This window comes from Musca domestica, unplaced genomic scaffold (assembly GCF_030504385.1).
Source record: "Musca domestica strain aabys unplaced genomic scaffold, Musca_domestica.polishedcontigs.V.1.1 1, whole genome shotgun sequence".
Taxonomy (NCBI): domain Eukaryota; kingdom Metazoa; phylum Arthropoda; class Insecta; order Diptera; family Muscidae; genus Musca; species Musca domestica.
Genome location: NW_026712114.1, coordinates 31,067,434 through 31,088,611, shown reverse-complemented (window position 1 = coordinate 31,088,611; position 21,178 = coordinate 31,067,434). Strand labels below are relative to the sequence as shown.

The window sequence follows — 21,178 nt, the reverse complement described above, 5'->3', positions numbered from 1 at the left end:
AGTAGCCGTTATATTAGGGTCTATACGATGACTTAGGCCTACATAGGCAACTTTTGTCATAATCCATTACACTATTCAAATGTGAAACTTGAAAAAATTTGGTAAATAATGTAGCTAAAATCATCAAAATACCGAATATATGTAGGTGCCGTTATATGGGGGCTATACTAAAACGTGGACCTAACAGACAAGTTTCTGTCATAGGCTGCAGTATCCACTACGAACTTCAAATACAAAATTTTAAACATTTCCGGTGAATAATGCCGCTTAAATCAACAAAATACCGAAAAAATAGAGGTACCATTATATGTGGGCTATACCAAAACGAGGACTTATATGATTCATTTTCAATACCAAAAGTCCTGCAGGCATAATACACATTTGAGTAAAATTTTATCAACCTACTTAATTTCGTTCCGAAGCTAGAGTGAATTCCACAGACAGACAAACGAACGGACATTGCAAAATCGACATAAAATGTTATGCTGATCAAGGACATATATACTTTGTGGGGTCTAAAATGTATATTTGGATGTGTTTCACACGGAAAATTAAACGTAATATACCCTCCATACTACGGTGGAGGGTATAAAAACTAATAATTAATTAATACCAACCTATTATTACTTCTGCGTCTCCAAGTATGCTTTTATTGATTTATTCCACAATAAAATTCGAAGACATTTTAATTTGTTTATTTTCTTTAATACGATTTTTTATTATTTTAATAATTATGATTTTATTTGCAATTTAGAATAAATAATTTTTGCATTTAAAAAAGCACATAATTTTTAACACCAAACAATTTTTTTTCAGATATTACACACACATTTAATATTTTTATATTATATTTATTTATTTTTTTTCCAAATTTTCACACTTTATTATTGTATTCGACTTGCATTTTTCTATTCCATTTAATAATGGCCTTTGTTATTTATATATTATTTATTCATTCTATTCCATACGTTTTGTTTATTTTGCTTTTATTCCAACGCTTTTCGATTCTTCACTCACTTTTATTGCTATCTTTCGTATTTAATTATTCATCTACACCTGCTGGCCATATTCCGGAGTCTAACACCATTCATTTGCGTTTATCGATTTTGATATTCAATCTCAATGATAATTCGTTTGTTGTTTTTTTCATTCTTTCTTTCATTAAAGTACACCAGCACTCATCTAAATTTATAGTTTTCTCATTGTTTGTATACTCCACAGAATAGGTATTTGTGGATGACGTACCGTTTAACTAACATCCTCTTCAACCATTCAAAGATACAACAACAAAAAAGGCCAGCAGCTGTTTTTATTTTGCGATTTGTTTATGTTGTTATTATTAGTGTTGTTATTCTTATTATTTGCAACACTTTATTCAGACCCCAAAATTAAACCGTAACGTTCTCTTCTCATGACATCGAATGAATCTCTCTCGCACTTCACTCTTTTTCATGTACTCTCTCTCTCTCTCTCGGTGGCCCCAACAATCAATGAGAAATTGAAAGAAAACCAAAGGAAAACAAAAACACAACAATGCTCCAAAAATCCACGAACACGACGAAACACGTTACACTGTGTGACACTTGTAAAATTTGTTTTGAATGATTATCGTGTGGTAGTTGTTGTTTCTTTTGCTGCTGCTGCTGCCGAAGCGCCGTTGATGTGACCGTTCTAATGAACAATTTAATGGGGGTCGTCTCCTCAGAGGTTGACGTTCACTATTTGTTGGTTGACGCCGCCGTCACTGCTGCCGTTGGTTGTGTAGTAGAAGATGACGTTGATATTTGTTGTTGTTTAAGGCCGTTGACGATGTTTTGTTTTTTTGATAAATGACCTCAATACGCATTTAAATAAACACAAATTTTTGTTTTGTAGTCCTCTTCTTATTTTTATTATTATTTTTTATTCTTTTCCACTGTAGGTACTATGTAAATGATCAAACAGCGATTTTGTGTCAGGCCATTTGATATTTATTGAATTATTAATTACACACACGAACGAATTGACACATATTACGCACGCACACACATACGCAGCCACTCGTAACATTAGTGGAGCACCCGACACCTCTTCATTGAAAATTAATTAGATTTTCGCACTTTAACGAGAACGTAGAGTGAATGTCACCGCAAAACGAATGCTCTGCTCGCAATAAATTTTGGATGGCACAACGAAGAACGCGACCGCAACCGCAAGCATATCCAACAGCGAAGAAGAACCGTTTGATAAAAAACACACGAAATTTTATTGCTCACTTTTGTTGGGCTTCATTCGATAGATAAAAAATGCTGCTTTTTATTTATTTTTCAATATTATTTTTTGCTTTTTCAAATTCCTTTGATTTTTTCAATAGCAGCTTTGCAATAACTTATTTTCATTTGTGCAACGCGATTTTAAGGGACGAAAAGCTATGGTGTTGGCTGCCAGCAATTTCATTGATTTTTTTCTCCTACCCTCCTTAATTTATTTTCTTTCTTTTTTTTTGGAATTTCCACGTTGAACTATTTCTGATTTAGACACTGCGCTTCTTTTGGTGAGATAAAAATTCTTCTTTCATACTTTATTTTTTATTCAACATCACATCACATCAACATCACCATCATTACAATAATAAAAAGAACAACAAGTTAAAAGCACACACTACACTACACACGCACACACTTTTTACTCTTGTATTTTGGTAGTAGCCTAGCTGCACATCAGCAACGTTGCTGCTTGTTATATATTGAAATGACCGTCCGCTTTCAGAAAACGCACGAACCGCATGCCAACAAACTCACTGCGAGAATGACTAAAGTGTTAAGAGAGCATGGCCACAAGTCCATAACAGAAACAATGTTATTGTTGTTGCTGGTCGTTCGAACTCCCCTTTTTCGCTGTGAACGCGTCATTAACAGCAATGTTAATTCATTGATAGCAGCAGTTAACAGAATGGGTGTTCGTTGGGGGGTTGGCTGTGTTATGTTGTGAGTTAACAGGATACAATCTCCAAAGAGTGTGTGGCACACTGGTGTTAGCATTCCAGTTGGAAATGTTAATGCCATAGGGTGAATGTCAAGAAGGAAAGGTTCTTATAAGAGGGAATCTTAAAATGTAAATTGAGTAAAAAAGAAGTTAAGTTCGAAATTGTATGAAATCCACAGTGATTTTATGATAACATTAAAAAAAAACATATTTAAAGTAGATCATACCACCTATCAACATTTGGCTTTAGAGCAGTTATAATTTGGTTTCAGAAGGAACTTATATATGGGAGGCGTATCCAATTCTGAATCGATTTTCACTAAATTTGACAAAGACATTTTAATCTTTTATACCAAATTACATTGCTATAAAGTGCAGCATATCACTTCGTGAAAGATAATATTAAAAACATATATCGGAGCCGAGTTCCACAAAATGGAAACATACGTCCCTAAATTCACTCCATTTGGGCTGATTTCGCCATTATTTGCACAATAAACTTGGATATCAGGTCTCTAGATATCTGATACGAATCTTATTGTTGTCGAATGCATTTTACGAATGTGAGGGACTTAAAGACCAAATCGGATGAAACATATATATGGGAGCTATATGATGTACTTGCTTCTAGACAGAATTAGTTTGGATGTACCAAAACTCAGGACTTTTGGTCAGATATTGGCCATTTGATGCACAATTTTCTCCAACTTTTATGTACTTTCTTCTAGACTGAATTCGGTCGGACGTATCAAAATTTACGAATTTTTGACAAATCTGAACCGACCTTGATGACATTTATCAGAGGAATTTCTGAGCTCTATATCTTATAGAATATCTGGTACCAAATATCATTGTTGTCGAATGCATATTACGAATGTGAGGGACTTAAGGACCAAATCGGATGAAACATATATATGGGAGCTATAACTATATCTGAACCGATTTTATCCAAATTTAATGTACTTGCTTTTAAACTGAATTCGGTCGGATGTACCATTTGGAGTAAAATTAACCCGAAATCGATTGAATACATATATGGAAGCTATATACTAATCTGATCCGAACTTGATAAAATTTGAGAGAGGTATTCCTGAGCTCTATAAAATATAAAAAAAATCTATTCAATTTGGGCTGATATTACATATATGGTGAGCAATAACCGTAAAATCGGATGAACTATATAAAAATCTGACCAGATCTAGATAAATTTTGGCAGAGGTATTTTCGAGATGCATCTGATTCCCGGTATCAAATATCATTGTTGTGGAGTGTGAGGGACTTTAAACTCCAAATCGTATGAAACATGTGTATAGGAGCTATAGCTATATCTGAACCGATTTTCTCAAAATTCTTTCTAGACTGAATTCGGTGGTATGTGCCAAAATTCGGGACTTATATTAACCATTTGGTGTACAACTATCTCGAAATCGGTTGATGGTATGTATTATAATATGATCCGATTTCAAGAAAATTTGACAGTGGTATTTTTGAGCTCCAAAAGTTATCTGGTACCAACTATCATTCTTGTGGACTGCATATTACGTGTGTGAGGGTCTTTAAACCCCAAATCGGTTGAAGATATATATGGGAGCTATATTTAATTTTGAACCGATTCTCATCAATTCGTCCTTGGGTCAAACAAATGTTGTTTGGAAAATTTCATCTCAATCGGATAATAAATGCTACCTGCATTTTGTCCACAAAAATACATGGACAGATGGACGGACTGACATGCATGAATCGACTCAGAAAGTGATTCCTGAAAAGTAACTATGAGTCTGTCTCGCTTCCTTGTCCATGTTACAAACAAATGCACAAGGACATAATACAATTACCACTTTGTGGTGTAGGGTATATCAACGTCGTCTATTAAACATTAGGGCTTGCGAGAGAGGTTAAGATTCAACAATACTCGTTAATATTCCCATTATTGAATAACCATGGTCTTTGTAAGGAGGTTGTGCAGAAACTTTAAATAAGAAAAAAAAATTGTATATCCTCCACCATAGTATGGAGGGTAAATTGAGTTTGTAATTCCGTTTGTAACACCTCGAAATATACATTTTAGACCCCACAAAGTATAGAAATTCTTGATCAGCATAAAATTCTACAGGGTTGCCCATATGCGACGGACCCATCTGGCAACGCCATAACTTTTGACAGAGATATCACATCGCTTAATGACATACCGCGTTTGAAGCGTCAGTCCAAGCAGATTTTTACCATGAAACAATACACGCCACGCGAGCGCTCTGAAATAGTTGAAATTTACATTCAACAGAAGAAGCCAATTGTGAAAACTCAACGTGCTTTTAAAACATTAAAAATGTGAGAAGTGCGCCTTCTAAGAACACCATTAAGCGTTTATACGAAAAATGTTCGACTGGTAAGGCTCTTTCTAATCCGAAGAGGCCATATAAAAGTCGACCAAGGCGATCGGCCGAGAATATCGCTGCCACGGTCATTGGACCGTTTTCCTTCCAAAGTGAAAATGGCCATGCTGTTACCATCAATCAGGAGCGTTTTCGCGACATGATGACCAATTTTGTGATGCCAATTATTCAGGCGCCCCACCGCACACAAGTCGCATAACAATCGATTTTCTGAAGAATTTGTTTCCGGGCCGTTTGATGTCGAAAAGTGGTGATTTGGAATGGCCACCGCGTTCACCCGATTTGACGCCGCCTGACTTCTTCTTGTGGGGATATTTGAAGTCAAAGGTTTACGTTAACAAGCCAAGGACCGTAGAAGAGCTCAAGGACAACATTCGTCAAGAAATAGCCGCTATTCCGGCCGAAATGTTGGCAAAAACGATGGAAAATGCAGCAAAAAGGGCACAATTAAAAAAAAAAAAAACATGGGTCCGTCGAATATGGGCAACCCTGTATGTCGATTTAGTGATGTCCATCCATCTGTACGTTTGTTCGTCTGTCCGTTTGTGGAAATCACTCTAGCTTCCGAACGAAATGAAGTAGGTTGAAACAATTTTACTCAAATGCATATTATGTCTGCAGGACTTTTGGTATTGAAAATGGGCCATGCGGGTCCACGTCTTCGTATAGCACCCCTATTTAAGGGACCTCCCGATACTCGGTATTTTCATGATTTTTGCAACATTATTCACCGTAATTGAAACAAATTTCGTATTAAGGTTCGTAATGGGTACTACAGCCTATGGCAAAAAAAATTCATATGCAGGTCCACGTCATCGTATAGTCCCCACGTTCCTTCCAAATGGTGAAAAGTATTAAACGTTCGGCCCGGCCGAACTTAGCTGCTTATTTACTTGATTGGCGTTTAATGTTGTTACAGGACATAAAAGGCCCTCTAGGTAATAAAGCCTCAGAATTAGCATACCTCTTGTTATTTGGTATTTTGCGAAGGCTTTAGCCAAACTTTCCAACCGAATTGCTTGCACTTTTGTAAATTGGGCTCTCATGGGATGATAATTTATCTTACAATAAATTTTTAATATATTTCAAAATTTTCACATAAGCTTCATAAACCCCGTTGTGATTTTTAAGGTCCTTGTAATATTGGAAAATCCAAATGAGTAACTCAATATACCCCACAGCCCTCTCAAATTTTAGAAATTTTACGACACACAATAACTTAAATGTTCATATGGTAAATTGTCCAAAAAAATCAGCCCTGTCGTATAAAATAAAGTTTTTGCTTGGTTTGTAAAAAACGTTTTTCGGCAATGTAAACCCAAAACTCTGGCATTAAAACAAATATTTAGAAATTTCCAAAGACCAATCATTTCAAAAAGTGGTTACTAGGCTTTCCTTTATTTTTAAAAAACTGATTTTTCTTTAAGAAAAAATTTTAACTGTATTCGATATTTTTACTTTCCACCCTACAAAAAAGAATAAAAATATTATGATAGTAATACTCATAAAATGAAATCATACTTTAAGTACTTACCAAAAGTCCGCCGAGAAGATCGGTGACAATATTCAAAATGGGCTCGGGTAAGGGTTCCGGTTTTGGATTGGGTTTAGCTTCAGTCGAGCTAAGGGATAAAATCATGGCTGCGGCAATAAAGAAAACTTTGTTGAATTTCATTTTTGATTTGGGGATAGTGAAGACAAAACTGTTGAACTGATGTTTGGTGTCAGAAGTCCAATGGTTTTTATAGCAAATGGTAGCAATAATGTATTTATTTAACAATGACAACTCAAATAATTATTATTGAACGCACTTATTGTTCATACCAAAATCTACAAATATATTTAGCCTGTATTCTTCACAAAACAAATATGTAAGGGTTTTTATATATACAGGATGAGATGAAAAAACTACAACCAACTTTTGACTGCTGTCATTTCTGAACCACTCACACACGATTATTGCAGTGACAGCTCATTACATTGCTTACAAGCGTACAAAAGCATTTTGGTGAGAATTTTCCAGAAAAAAGTTATTCGTGATGGAATTCAAGCGTGAAAGTGTGATTTCTATATATTTGTCTGGAAAACCACAAGTGGCTATCATTAGAGCACTCCAGCATTTAAATGTGAATAAACCTTTCGTGTCTCGTACCATCGCTCGTTACCGTGATACTGGTAGGGTAGCCCGACGTCAATGAAGTGGACGGAAGAGAACAGCAACATCAGCAGAAATGGTTTAAAAAGTAAAGAAGATACTTGATCGAAACACGCGTCGCAGTGGCCGAAAAATGGCTCGTGAGCTGATATTCCATTCGGCAAAAATTGAAAAATTGGTTTGGGGTAAAGCCATTGAAATTCCAAAAAGTGTAAGAACTTACACCGCAACAGAAAGAAAATAGTCTCAAAGGAGTTAAAGAGTTGCTTCGTGTGCAACTTCGGTTGGCCACCAGAACTCAAGCGCCGGTCATGGTGATGGTGTGGGCCGCCATAACAGCCGATGGTCGCACTCCGCTCGTATTAAGCGATCGTGGCATCAGAATAAATGCCGAATATTATCATGAAAATACTCTGGTGGGTGTGTTAAATCAGACCTTGGACATTCCAACAGGACTAAGCACCATCGCACTAAACACGCGCCACCAAAGAATGGCTACAAAATGAGGTTAATCGCTTCATTTCCAGCACACAATGGCCACCAAAATCTCCGGATATGAATCCGTTGGACTATTGTGTCTGGAGCAAGGTTGGCACTAAAAAATACCAAATTGTCGATCACCCCAAGCAAGCGCTTCGCCGGGAATGGGCCAAAATACCGCAGATCAGTCGGGCAGCGTGTGACGGTTTCATTGGCCGTTTGAAGGTCATAATTCGTACCAAAGGTGACCAATTCGAACAAATCTAAACTTATTCTAAAATTTGATGCTATTTCCGACATTTTTTGCTTTCATTCAATAAAATTTAAAAAAAATGTAAAAATTATGGCGTTTGACTTGGTTGTAGTTTTTTTTATCTCACCCTGTATGTCTTCATCACAACAGATCTTGTGTTAGCAAAAATGTTTGTATGTGTGAAATTTGAAAAGAGTTGGATACTCATTTCGCTTTCTTTGATTTTTTTTTTCAAAATCTTGAAACCTTTGTGGGGGAGGTACCAGAAGGAGTGGACAGATATATTCCATCTTCAAACCAGACCTTAAGTTAATAAAAATGTTGCGATGTGTGTAATTTTAAAACAATCGGACTCTTACATCACGTTTATTAAAAGTTATATTTATTCAAAATCTTGAACCTTTTGTATGGGGGGGACCGGAAGAAATGGCCCGATATCTAGCATCTTTCTAATAGATCTTGTGTTGATAGAAATATTGAGATGTACCAAGTCCGAATGGAATCGGATATTTATTTCGCGTTTTATGAAATTCATGGATATTCAAAATTTTCACCCTTTGTGGGGGAGGTACCGAAATAAGTGGGTTGATATATATCACCTTCCCACCAGATCTTGGGTTAATTCATCACATTTTATTAGTGTTTTAATTATTCAAAATGTTGACCCTTTGTGGTGGGGAGGTACTTGGGAGGGATTTTCAAAATTGGAGCAAAATTGGATTAACGTTTCTCTTTCTGTGCTTTGAAAAGTAAGACCTTTTGTCCATATCCGAACTCGATCTTATCGTAATGATATTACGATATACCTAATTTGGACCAAATCGGATACTCCCTTCAAGATTTATCGTGCGCACCACACCAATGCTAGATCGTTTCCAAATATACTGAAGGGGAGTTGGACCAAAGAGATCTAGTGTCTAAATTCGTTATTTCGATTAGACATGTTTTGGCCGTATCAAAAGATTTATGCCATATGGCTGAGGATATAAAACTGTATATTTATCATTCGATTCTCCTTCAAATAATATTTAAATAAAATCCACAAGTAGTCCTTCAAAAAATAATGAATAACATTATACGATGGTCCTTCAACAAAAAAAAAAAAAGAAAAAAATCCACTTATATATCCTCTTCAAAATATTTTTTGAAAGTCTACATTAAAATTCTCAAAAACTCAACCATAACATTCTCTGATCTTCGTTTTGAAAACTAATTTAAAAAATCAACAATTATAACCACTAATAGATATAGATCGAATATTACAGTGAACAAGTAAAAAAACATTAAGTTCGGCCGGGCCAAACTGTTAATACCCTCCACCTTAGGGTAAAGGAAACCTTAGAAGAAATGTGGCGAAAACCATCAAAATACCGAATATCGGGAGGTACCGTTATATGGGGGATATATCAAATCATGGAACTATACATACAATGTTTCGCCAACGGAGCTAGAACCCATTATGGCTACAAATACCAATTTTCAGACAAATCCGTGAAAAAATGTGTCAAAAATCATCAAAATAACGAATATTGGGAGGTACCGTTATATGGGGACTATATCAAAACGTGGACCTATACATGCAATGTTTCGCCACCGGAGGTGGAACCCATTATGACCAACAAGTACCAATTTTCAGACAAATCCGTGAAAAAATGTGGCATAAATAATCAAAATACCGAATATCGGGAGGTACCGTTATATGGGGACTATACCAGAACGTGGACCGATATATCTCATTTTCAATACCAACCATCCTAGACACAATACAAATAGCTCTGCTAAATTTTGGCGCTCTACGTCAAATAATGTGGGCTGTATCGTGATTTCAACAGACAGACGGACATCTTCAAATCGACTTAAAATTTTATGCTGATTATGAATATATATACTTTATGGGGTCTACGACGAATATTTATGGATGTTACAAACGGAATGACAAAGTTAATATACCCTCCTTTCCAAGGTGGAGGGTATAAAAATACACGATCTCTGTATTTTCTAGACCCAGTAAAATGGCGATCATAAATACCTGATGGCCTTCGAAAAATAATCTTTAAAATCCACTTTTATAGCTTATACTAGTCCTTCGGCCGGGCGTAATTGTTTATCCAGCAACAAATGAGGGATATGACAAATGTGGGTCAGTGCACTGAAATATCTGCCGGAGATCCCATAGATTTCATAAATTTTTTGATCAACAAAAATCTGTATGACTGCTTAACGAATTTATATCAAGATGGAGTTTCTTGAACATTATCTATAAGAACATTATATCGTTTAGGAATTGTATATTTTGTATATTTTACATGAAGAAGATTATTTTCGGCTAGAAGGTACACGATCCTGATCTGGGATACCACATGGTCGGCCCAGCCTTGTAAACTTTGTTTTCTTCTTTCTTAACATGTTTTGCTGACACAGGACAGCATTTTCGTCAGTAAATGGATTCTAACATTAACAATAACCCACATTATCTAGAGTGTCAAGGTTGACCAAACCCTATTATAAGCTTCTCGTTTATTCAATTTCTTTTCAGAACAAAAATTAAAATAATAAAATTAATGACACAAATAAATGAAAAAACAGGTGTGTCGCATGACGTCTATTTATTTTTGATAGCAAAACCAACGATGTTTACTTTAATAATATATTAAAAGTCAATAGAACTCCATATTGTTTAGGGGCTGGCTTCATATAAACAATAAGAATTTTCGATTGTCTTTTAATTGATTATTGAGTGTTAACAAATGCATATTGGTATATAAAGTACCCAAAATTTCACATCAGACATCATCAGTTAAATACCTGCTGAAACGCTTAAATTTATCATGAAATTCACCAACGTTTTCGTTATTGCCGCTGCAATGATTTTCGCCATTAGCTCGGCTGAAGCTAGGCCCGAACCAAAACCCGAACCATTGCCCGAGCCTATCTTGAATGTTGTTACTGGTTTATTGAGCAATATTTTGGTAAGATTTTTTCAAACACAAAATTGGTAACAAAATTTGTAATATTTTTCCCATTTTTCCCATAGGGTGGTAGATAAGGGGCATATATAGCTGGACATTGATGGCTGATGATAAAAAAAATGTAATAAATATTAACATTAAATAAAAAAACGGCAAATTGATTTTTATTTATTTGTATAATTGTTTCACCAATAACAAGCGATGAACAATTTGAGCTAATTACCATTTCAAACGCTTAAATAATTCAAAAGATACTATAATAAAAACCAGTAAAGAAAGTCTTAAAGTCGGGCGGGGCCAACTTTATGATACCTACACCACTTTGCTAATTTATCAAAGCTCCACATAACAATTAAAAGTTTTTATGGGAGAATTCAATCATACACGCTATGATTATAATTATAATTTAAAGTTCAAAGGACTAAATATGCCGAAGCATTTGTATCTTTTAAATTCGGAATTGTATTGCCCATTTGGTGCACAGTTAATTTGAAATCGGATAAAGCTATATATGGGAGCTATATCTAAATCTGAACCGATCTCGATAAAATTTGGCAAAGATATTTCTGAGCTGTATTTGATATATTTGCCTGAATATTGTTGTTACGGAGTGCGTATTACGGTTGTGGGTAACAAATATAACAAATCGGATGAATAATATATATGGAAGCTATAGCTATATCTGAACCGATCTTCACCAAATTTGACATACTAACTTCTAGACTCAATTCGGTCGTAAGTGCCAAATTCCACCCCATTTAGACAAATATTAGACGTTTGGTGCACAATAAAAGGTAAATCGGACGAAGTTATATATGGGAGCTATATCCAAATCTGAACCGATCTCAATAAAATTTAGCAAATGTATTTCTGAGCTGTATTTGATATATTTCCCCAAATATTGTTGTTGCAGAGTGCATATTACGGCTGCGGAGGACAAAAATAACAAATCGGATGAACAATATATATGGGAGCTATAGCTATATTTAAACCGATTTCGATCAAATTTGGCATACTTATTGTCAGGGCTAACTTGGGTGTATATGCAAAATTCAATACATTTCGGGCTGATATTACACGTTTGGTGCACAATAAAAGGCAAATCGGACGAAGATATATATGGGAGCTATTTCAATAGGTTTCGTCCTTGGGCCAAACAAATGATCTGTGCAAAATTTCATCTGGATCGGTCAATAAATGCGAACTGTAATTTGTTTACAAAAATACATGGACGGGTGGGCGGACGGATATGCATAAATCAACTCAGAATGTGATTCTATGCAGATCATCAAAAGGAACTATGGGTCTATCTCGTTTCCTTTTGCCTGTTACAAACAAATACACAAAGACATAATACCCTGACCACCAGTGGCCGAAAAATTGCTCGAAGTCGAGAGATCGGTTGGCCACCAGAACTAAAGCGCCAGCCATGGTGATGGTGTGGGCCGCCATAACAGCCGATGGTCGCTCTCCGCTCGTATTAATCGACCGTGGCATCAGAATAAACGCCGAATATTATCGCGAAAATATTCTGGAGGGTATATTAAAGCCTTGGGCACGCAAATATTTTGGCCACAGATCTTGGACATTCCAACAGGATCTAGCACCATCGCACTCAGCACGCACCACCCAAGAAGGGTTACAAAATGAGGTTCCTCGCTTCATTTCCAGCGCACAATGGCCACAAATTCTACGGTTACAAATCCGTTGGAGTATTGTGTCTGGAGTATTTTGGAAGGCAAGGTTGGCACTAAAAAATACCAAAGTGTCGATCACCTTAAGCAAGAGCTTGCCGGAAATGGGCCAAAATACTGCAGAGCAACATTCGGGCAGCGTGTGACGGTTTCATTGGCCGTTTGACGTGACCAATTCGAAGAAATCTAAACTTAACCTAAAATTTGATGCTTTTTCCGACCTTTTTTTTCTTTCATTCAATAAAATTAAAAAAAATGTAAAAATTATGGTCTTTGCAGTTTTTTTTTTATCTCACCCTGTACTCACAAAGAACCCTGAATACAGCAAATTTGGTGAGAAATTGGGTCGTCTTTCTCGTAAATCAATAGGTACGGTAATATGGGGGTTAAATCAAATTGTGCATCTATATATGACATATTATTGCGTCATGTTAAACTGAGAAGGCGAAAATATAAGAGATTCGGTTAGAATTGGCGCAGAAACCTTTAAAGTACCGAAAATCTGTATGAACGCTTATTTGTCGACTATACCGAAAAGTGGATCTTCATTGATTTTTTTTTGCGACCTCCGGCGAACCCAAAATTACTAATTTGGTTGAAAATCAGGATGTACCGTCATATGGGAGCTATGTCCATCAAAATGGTAAAAGTACAAATGCATTTGGGTGTTGTGACTATTAAATAGTGTTCCCTAATATACAGTTTAATAAAAATATCAACAAGTTTTATTAAATCCAATTTTTCTTTTATTGTTTTGTTATCTAGTAGTATCGTTTGCAATCATCTGAACCGCTATTAGTTAAGCCACATCCATTATTTGCCGCCCTGTAGAAAAGATATAATATCATTGACATCTAATATTCATTTCGAAATAAATTTAGCTCAGAAACTTACCAAAATGCTGCCCAAGAGACCAGTAACAACATTTAAAATTGGCTCGGGCAATGGTTCTGGTTTCGGCTCAGGTCTAGCTTCAGCCGAGCTAATGGCGCAAATAATTGCAGCGGCAATAACGAAAATGTTGGTGAATTTCATGATCGCTTTAATTATTTCAGCAGGTGTTTAACTGGTGATGTCTGGTAAGAATTTTTGTTGCGGTTTATATAGCAAAATAAATGTTATATTTAATAATTGTTTAAAAATCAATAGAACACAGACACCTTTTGTTTATACGAAGTAAATTATTTATTAAATATTGATACGTATATCAATAGATTATATTATGGGTACAACATACAAATGTTTTATTGTTTATTATTTTCGTTGAAGGGGGATATCCCAATATTAAAGGTTGTTCACTTTTGATTAAAAACAAAGGAAATGATAGAATGACCTGGAACTCAATACTGGGGCAGGATTTCTATTTTATGAAAATGAGAAATGAACACTATTGTAAAGGAAAAAAATGTCAAATAAATTAGAAAGAAAATATTTCTAATTTCACTTTTTATGTCTGTGTGTTCGTTGTTTTTATGCAAATGCAAAACTTAAGCGAATATCTGCGTTCTTTCCGGAACTTCCACATATTTAATTACATTTAAAACAAGTAAAAAACATTAAGTTCGACCGGGACGAACTTGTAATACTAATAAAATTATTTGAATTCAAGCGCGTTTCACTTTAAATTTCATATACTAGTATACAATACGTTTTCCAAATGCAGTTAAACTTATCAAACCAGTAAAGAAAGTCTTACTAATTTAGAGCTCCGCATAACAATTTAAAGTTTTTATGGGAGAATTCAATCATACAGGCTATGATTATAATTATAACTTAAAGTTCAAGGGACTAAATATGCCGAAGCATTTGTATCTTTTAAATTCGGAATTGTATTGCCCATTTAGTGCACAATTAATTTGAAATCGGATAAAAATATGTATGGGAGCTATATCCAAATCGGAACCGATTTCGATAAAATTTGGCTAAGATATTTCTGAGCTGTATTTGATATTTTTCCCTGAATATCGTTGTTACGGAGTGCATATTACGGCTGTGGGTAACAAATATAACAAATCGGATGAACAGTATGTATGAGAGCTATAGCTATATCTGAACCAATTTGACATACTAGCTTCTAGACTCAATTCGGTCATAAGTGCCAAATTTCATCCCCTTTTGGCAAATATTAGACGTTTGGTGCACAATCAAAGGTAAATCGGACGAAGTTATATATGGGAGCTATATCCAAATCTGAACCGATCTAGATAAGCTGCATTTGGTATATTTATCCAAATATTGTTGTTACAGAGTGCATATTACGGCTGCGGAGGACAAAAATAACAAATCGGATGAACAAGATATATGGGAGCTATAGCTACATCTGAACCGATTTCGATCAAATTTGGCATACTTATTTTCAGGCCTAATTTGGTTGTATGTGCAAAATTCCATACTATTCGGACTGATATTACACGTTTGGTGCACAATAAAGAGCAAATCGGACGAAGATATATATGGGAGCTACATCTAAATTTTGACCGATTAGCTCCAATTTCAATAGGGTTCGTCCTTGGACTAAACAAATGATTTGTGCAAAATTTCATCTGGATAAGGCAATAAATGCGAACTGTACTTTGTTTACAAAAATACATGGACAGACGGACGGACGGACATTCATAAATCGACTCAGAATGTAATTCAATGCAGATCATCAAAAGGAACTATGGGTCTATCTCGTTTCCTTTTGCCTGTTACAAACAAATGCACAAAGACATAATACCCTGACCACCTTGTGGTATAGGGTATAAAAACCATAAAATGTGTGAGGCCGTTATATGGGGCCATATCAAAACGGGAACCTCTATAGACAATTTTATATTTCAAGGATTGTCATCTATCAAATCTTTTAAAATACCAAATTTGAAACAATTATGTGGGTAAATGTGACTAGGATTATCAAAATACCAAATATCGGTGGGTATCGTTATATGTGCGCTATAGGAAAACGTGGAACTAAATATCCAATTTTCTGCAACCGGGCTAGAACCCATTATGAACTAAAAATACCAATTTTTATCAAAATATGGAATATCCGCAGGTACTGTTATATGGGAGCAATACCAAAACGTTGAACTATACTTAAAATTTTTCGCCACACGAGCTAGAACCCATTATACCCTACAAATACCAATTTTTAGACAAATCCATGTAAAAATGTGGCAAAAATCATTGAAATACCGAATACTGTACCAAAACGTGGACCGATGTATCTGATTTTCAATACCAACCACCATCCTAGACACAATACAAATTGTTCTGCTAAATGTTGACGCTCTACGTCAAAAAATATGGGCTGTATCGATATTTTAACAGACAGGCGGACAGTCAGACAGACAGGTGGACATTGTTAAATCGAGTTAGAACTTTATGCTGATTATGTATATATAGACTTCATGGGGCCTACGATGAATAATTGGGGATGTTACAAACGGAATGACAATGTTACTATACGCTCCTAGGTTAAAAAGTTTATTTTAAAAAGTATCTGTCAGTTTTGCCGACAAATGTATATCCTCAGCCAATGTTCAATTATTTAAATATATTATGACTTCTGTTATGATTATTCAAATTTATGACCCTTGACTGTATTGGTCAGTTCCTTCACTTTATATGAGGTATACGATCATTTTCAGAAAATGTTTACATGTGCCTGATTTACCAAAGCTAGTTGACCGAAGTATTCCATTTTAATACTTCATCTAATACAGATAAAATATTGGTTTGAGCAAAATTACAAGAAAATCGAACGTTTAGATACATTTTTATGTGAAATGATAAATTCCAAATTCATCTCTGGTTTCAGGTAGAGCAAACATTTTAGATACGGTAAGTTGTAATGAAGCGCTGACTTGTTTCGCAAGTTATGACAGATAAAAGTATGAAAAATTGTGACCCTTTGTGGGTTAGGTATCAGAAGTGGGGTTCCCAGATATATATATTATCTTCCCAACAGATCTTATGTTAGCCGAAATGTTTGTATGTGTGTTTGATGCGTTTTTCGCTTTCTTTGAGAGTTTTGTGTTTGAAAATCTTGAACCCTAGGCGGGGAGGTACCAGAAGAAATGGTACGATCTCTACCATCTTCATAACAGATCTTATGTTGATGGAAATATTGAGATGTGCCAAGTCTGAAGGAATCGAAGGCCAATTTCGGGTTTTATGAGCTTCATGAATATTCAAAATGTTGACCCTTTGTGGAGGAGGTACCTAAAGGAGTAAACCGATATATATCATCTTCACACCAGGTTAATAAAAATATTGGGATGTGTGTAATTTGATGAAGTGGACCGATATTGTCCATTTTCGCACCTGACGTAACACTGATGGAAATATTAGGAATTGCCAAGTTGGAGCAAAATCGGATAGTGCAGTAAAATATTTTTTTTTTTTTTTTTTTTTTTGAAATTTTCGACTTTTTGTGGGAAGTTGCCAGAAGGAGTGGACTGATATTGCCCATCTCCGAACTCGATCTAAGATAAACAATAATATTACTATGTACCAAGTTTGGATCGACTCAGATACTCCCTTTGTGAGTTATTATGCGCACCAAACAGACAGACGGAGGGACATCGCTAGATCGACTCCAAATGGCCTGAAACGGATTTTGTACAAGGAGACCAAGGGTATAAAACCGTTATTTCGATGAAGCAAGTTTTAGCCGTATCAAATGATACACCCTCTCCAGTCATATGACTCAGGGTATAAAAGTGGGAAAATGACCCATGTTTCAGATAACCTTTGTCTCCATCGCAATGAACTAACATCCATTTTAAACGTCCCCATCCATCTTTTCATCTTCAGTTGTATACAGTGGTGTGAAATGAAATAGAGTCATCCACTCTTCTAAACTTCTAACGGCTTTTAATCAAGTATGCAAAAAATCTGTGGCTGACAACTGTCATATTTTGTTGATGTGATCCCTCACAAATAAAATCCCGTTATTTTTGTTATAAGCTAAGCGACGCTTTGGCCTAGCGTAGTGATTGTATGTTGGTGCCTATAGAAAATAGTGTGCAATAAAATAGAGTCAACTGAGGAAAAAACTAAAAATTTAAAATTAAAACAGTGAATTCGTGATAAAATATATTTTAAATGGTAAGTTTGTCTTCCTCTTATATAATTCTTTTAGTAACGTGTGTAAAAATAATCAATTAGGTCCAAACATGGGACGAGGAAAGCATTGCACTGACGAGCGCCGGGAGGCAATAAAAAAAATACGTAATGAAGGTAAAAGCTACAGCGAAATTGCAAAAATATTTAAATGTTCCAAGAAAATGGTCGAAAATACTCTAAAGTATAAGCCAAAACCAGAAAAAAAGGGGAATGAAATCAAAAATTTCAGAGCAAACAAAAAGAAAAATATTGCGTCATGTCAAAAAGGACCCTTTTGTTACATCTTCAGCATTGAAAAAAGAGTATGATTTGAATGTTGACACATCTACAATAAGAAGAATGTTAATTCAATACGATTTAAAGGCTAAAAGTGCCCGGAAAGTTCCGTTCCTCTCAAAACGAAACATAGGAAAAAGATTGGAGTTCGCCAGGAAACATGTGAATTGGCCGGCGAACAAGTGGCGAAATATTTTGTGGTCAGATGAAACAAAAGTAAATTTGTTTAACTCTGACCGAGTCGTACCTGTTGTCCGAAGACCTCCTAATACCGAATTTCATCCTAAATATACAATCAAAACCGTTAAACATGGTGGAGGAAATGTAATGGTTTGGGGCTGTTTTTCCTACTATGGTACTGGGCCTATATATAGGATTGAGAGTGTTATGGACGCCAATTTGTACACAGAAATTTTAAATGACACTATGATGCCTTATGCTGAATGGAATATGCCGCTTAGATGGGCGTTTCAACAAGACAACGACCCGAAACACACGTCTAAGCGGGCAAAAGCTTTGTTCGAAAACAATGGAGTCGAAGTTTTAAGCTGGCCTGCTCAGTCGCCAGCCTTAAATCCCATTGAGAATTTGTGGAGAGAAGTGAAAGTGGCTCTTAAAGGAAAGAATCCTTCTAATAAAGATGACCTGTGGACATTTATCAAAGCTGCGTGGGAGAATATTCCAATAAAGACTTGCCAGGCACTTGTGGACTCTATGCCAAGACGATGCTTAGCAGTAATAAAAAATAATGGTCATGCTACTAAGTACTAATCAACAATAAGTGAGAATTAAATTAATTTGTTTCTATTAGTACAGGAATTTTAAAAAAAAGTTACATGACTCTATTTTAATGCACAGCCAAAATTTGTCTTTTTGAAGTATTTTTATTTTTATTGTTGTGTTATGTTTTTAATTACCACGTGAATACTGTAATATTTTATGTTTGTACATAAATAAAATATCCAAAAGAAAAAAGTTAACAAAAGTTTCAAAAAATTTTATTTTTTTAAATGTTTCTATCTGGGTTACGAGCGACTCTATTTCATTTCACACCACTGTATGTCAAAGAAAGAGTAACAATCTCTTATATTTTCTGCATAATTTGGGAAAATAGCTAATCCCTTACTCTGTTTTCAATACTTCATTATAAACACCAAAAACAATTGAATAACCTTCAACCATGAGCCTAAGTGCATTTGCAAAATTTAAAACAAATAACTGACATCTTTATATGTTTACCATTCGACTGATCCGTTTCTAAACAAAGAAAATGCACTCTAGTCATTGCCGCTTCTTCATTAGAAAATAATTTTAATTCGCTATATAAAGCCATCTCATTTCAGAACAATCATTAAATCATCCTTTAACTCTTTTGGAGATAAAATGAAATTCAACAAAGTTTTCGTTATTGCAGCTTCAATGCTTGTGGCCATTGCTTCGGTTGAAGCTAGACCCGAGCCCAAACCAGAGCCATTGCCTGAGCCTATTTTAGCCATTGTTACTGATCTGCTTGGCGGTCTTCTGGTATGTACTAAAAGAGAGGACTATTTTATATTTTTTTTACAATAAATGTTTTTTATATTTTTCAGGGAGGCAGATAAAGGAATTCATTAAAAGCGATAACCAAAATTTTGTATAATTGAAATGGACGATTTTAAATAAAAATTCTAAACTAAACAAAGGCAAAATAAATGTGTGTTTAATTTTTAAATTGGCGAAAACCGAAGATGGGATCATATTTGCCCACAGATTTTGAAAACAATTTTTTTGTACTGTTTTGGTACATAAGTGAGATCAGTTTTCAAAATATCGAACAGTGGATGGAACCGCAACGTTAAGTTCTGAACTTATTTATTGGTTACTGGAGGAAATTTTTTTGGTTATGGGGTAATGATGATGTACTACAAATATTTAATGGTGTCAAAATGAACTTTATAATTCCATTATTTCGTAAAGAGATGTTTCGCAGTTTTCAAAAAGGTTAGTCCCAGGTGAGGACAATTTGCATAGGTTTTTCCCTAAAAAGTTATTGGCACTTTTATATGGGGACTAATTACCCAAAATTCGGAATTCAAAATAGGGCCATATTCAAGAATATGTGTGAAATCCGCTGGTGCTTAAATAAGGCCTCTGGGAAAACATCGACCCTTCGTCCTGAAGTTTTTTAAGAAGGAATCCCACCCACAGACAAAATAATCTTAAACCGGGGGTAGCGTCATATGGAACCCATAAAAAACGTGTACACTTAATTATACCATACACCACAAGGTGGTCAGGGTATTATGTCTTTGTGCATTTATTTGTAACAGGCAAAAGGAAACGAGATAGACCCATAGTTCCTTTTGATGATCTGCATAGAATCACTTTCTGAGTTGATTTATGCATGTCAGTCCGTCCGTCCGTCTGTCCATGTATTCTTGTGAACAATATGCAGGTCGCATTTATTATCCGATTGAGATGAAATTTTTGCATAAATCATTTGTAATAATCGGTAAAAATTTTGATATAGCTCCCATATATATCTTCATCCGATTTGCCTTTTATTGTGCACCAAACATGTAATATCAGCCCGAATAGTATGGAATTTAGCACATACAACCAAATTAAGTCTAAGATTTGCCCAAATGAGATGGAATATGGCACATACGACCGAATTGAGTCTAGAAGCTAGTATGCCAAATTTGGTGGAGATCGGTTCAGATATAGCTATAGCTACCATATATATTGTTCATCCAATTTGTCATATTTGTTACCCACAGCCGTAATATGCACTCCGTAACAACGATATTCAGGGAAATATATCAAATACAGCTCAGAAATATCTTTGCCAAATTTTATCGAGATCGGTTCAGATTTGGATATAGTTCCCATATATATCTTTA

At 35.3% G+C, this 21,178-nt stretch overlaps 1 protein-coding gene and 3 long non-coding RNA genes across 4 annotated transcripts in view; 2 read left to right on the top strand and 2 right to left on the bottom strand.

Annotated features, from left to right (window-relative positions):
* Positions 1-3,097, bottom strand: part of LOC101889975 (mucin-2) — a 534,609-nt gene extending 531,512 nt beyond the window's left edge. Inside the window, exon 1 of the mRNA XM_059121607.1 lies at positions 618-3,097. The gene's annotated coding sequence lies outside the window, so the exon portion shown is untranslated. The remainder of the gene's footprint in view (positions 1-617) is intronic.
* Positions 3,098-10,947: 7,850 nt separating this feature from the next.
* On the top strand, positions 10,948-11,381 carry LOC131804405 (uncharacterized). The gene is made up of 2 exons (XR_009343126.1): positions 10,948-11,214; positions 11,280-11,381. It is a non-coding gene; the product is annotated as an uncharacterized LOC131804405 (long non-coding RNA).
* A 2,224-nt stretch (positions 11,382-13,605) lies between these two features.
* Positions 13,606-14,199, bottom strand: LOC131804367 (uncharacterized). Its single transcript, XR_009343109.1, has 2 exons — positions 13,803-14,199; positions 13,606-13,733 (listed from the first exon to the last, which is right to left on the bottom strand). It is a non-coding gene; the product is annotated as an uncharacterized LOC131804367 (long non-coding RNA).
* Positions 14,200-19,638: 5,439 nt separating this feature from the next.
* Positions 19,639-19,988, top strand: LOC105261567 (uncharacterized). The gene is made up of 2 exons (XR_891419.3): positions 19,639-19,820; positions 19,886-19,988. It is a non-coding gene; the product is annotated as an uncharacterized LOC105261567 (long non-coding RNA).
* The last annotated feature ends 1,190 nt before the right edge of the window (positions 19,989-21,178 follow it).